The sequence below is a fragment of the Etheostoma spectabile genome, chromosome 4, assembly GCF_008692095.1.
Source record: "Etheostoma spectabile isolate EspeVRDwgs_2016 chromosome 4, UIUC_Espe_1.0, whole genome shotgun sequence".
In the NCBI taxonomy this organism is placed as follows: domain Eukaryota; kingdom Metazoa; phylum Chordata; class Actinopteri; order Perciformes; family Percidae; genus Etheostoma; species Etheostoma spectabile.
Window position 1 is genome coordinate 8,491,899 of NC_045736.1, and position 1,864 is coordinate 8,493,762.

Here is a 1,864-nt window from a genome sequence, read left to right on the forward strand (position 1 = left end):
TTAAGTAAATAAAAATTGAACTGAAAGGTAGGCAATATCATTACATTCTTCAAATAAATATTTAAATAAAAAATCGTTTAGCATAACAACACTCGTCATTATTGAGCAGCCCCGTTATCATGCAAATGATGCGGGACGAGCGGCTGATGTGTCATGCCCTTTTAAGAAAAATGAGAAATAGTCGGGAGTGACGTCTGCTGCGCACAGAGGCCGGAGGCAAACTGACACTTGCGGAGCGGCGAGAGACAGCGAGCGAGAAACGGTGAGTGGAAATGCCAAACTTTACTGGATGCTAAACGCGGTCAAATAAGTAATTTGCTTGGAAGCACGTCGGGTCGACACATGCGGGATAATAAGCAGATACAGCAGGGTGCACGGCGTGTGTTGTTCGTGTCGGAGAAATGAAAAGAATTGGACGCAAGTACAAAACCGAGTGTGCACTCCCATTTTAGTCAAGGCCAGGCGGAAGGGCAGGTAACGTTAGCAATCTGGTCTTTCCCGAGCAAATACATCGGGATGCGGGTTGATTTAAAACCTGCCAAGTCCGGATGACGTTTGAGCTATGCAATGCGCTTGATTGCAGCGTGTTTCTGACAACCTAGCTGTGTTTTGATTGTACGCCGAAGAGAGGAATGTGTCGGCTAACTAGCTTGCTTGCTAACGAGCTGTAGCTAGCGGTTGTGAAGTGTCGGCGGCCCGTCGCAGGCACTTAAAGCTAGCTAGTTAGCGGCATTTTGCTAACAAGCTTGATAACGGGACACAGTGTAGCTGCTGGTATGAAACTACATTGTTTATGGACATATGCTGTTCTCGGCTGCCTAGATTAAAGATTATGGTATTTTTTTTAAAGTATTTATCTGTAATTTGATGTTAGGGAAGCTGAGGGTGTGATAATCACCATGCACTGACGGAGTGTTAGTTACTGCTGTAGCTATGTGAAAGTCACAGCCACAGATTGTAGGGATTTAGCACGACCTGGAGTGATAAGCATATGCCACTGGCGTAAGCAAATTAGCTAGATTCACAGTGAGATAACCCAAGAGCTCAAATGACTTTCTCTTGTCTGTGGCTAAGCTTTATGCCAGCCTGTTGCATGATATTTCTGCTGCAGGGACGGTGGTTTGAAACGGCAAAGGTGTGTACTCCATCCTCAAACTACAAACAGTGGACCTACTTTATGGATTGTTACAGTTTCCAAGTGAAGTAGACATTTCTGCAAGGAGGATAACTGGCTCCTTTTTACCCTGTGTTAACTGAAATTCTACATCAGTCTCATCCTGTGCCCTGAATGTCTTCATAGCCCAGGTCTGATGATGCAGGACACATGCATTAAACCCCACTTCCTCCCCTTTTATAAGCAAGCCTGCTGTTTGGAGTCTTGAACAGGAACAGAGACTGGAAGAAGCTATTTTAGTAGGTAGCTACTCCTTTTCCATGCTATCAGCATGAAGCCTTCTTATGCTGGAAAGAGGATGTGGTTACAAGTCAGGGCCCCAGAAACACAGATGCATTCGGCTGATGGTGTTTGTCAGTTACAGATCTTTGTCATGAATAAGTAGCAGCAAAGTTTTGTGTCCTCGGCGGCAGTTTTGTTCTGACTCATGGGGGGCATTTAGGGTTGTAGTGGAGCTGAAAAGAGATGTAAGAGCTATGCAACTAGGTAAAAGGAGCTTTTGATTTTTTTTCTCTTTTAGGGAGAATTTTGATTGAGAAGATTGTGCAGGAAATTGACACCGTCGTCAGAGTTAACATCAAAAACATCCTAATTTCTCATAAGTCTTGATTAGCTGAATGATGTTTATGCAGTGTTTTCTATCACACTCAAAGATCGGCTTTTAAAATTAATTGCTGCTGTAAAAACATT

At 43.7% G+C, this 1,864-nt stretch overlaps 1 protein-coding gene across 2 annotated transcripts in view; it reads left to right on the plus strand.

The window, feature by feature from the left end:
* Positions 1–1,864, plus strand: part of LOC116688344 (ras-related protein Rap-1A) — a 23,223-nt gene continuing 21,359 nt past the window's right edge. Inside the window, exon 1 of one of the 2 annotated variants that reach the window (XM_032514343.1) lies at positions 1–262. The gene's annotated coding sequence lies outside the window, so the exon portion shown is untranslated. The remainder of the gene's footprint in view (positions 263–1,864) is intronic. The other variant, XM_032514344.1, reaches the window with a different exon arrangement.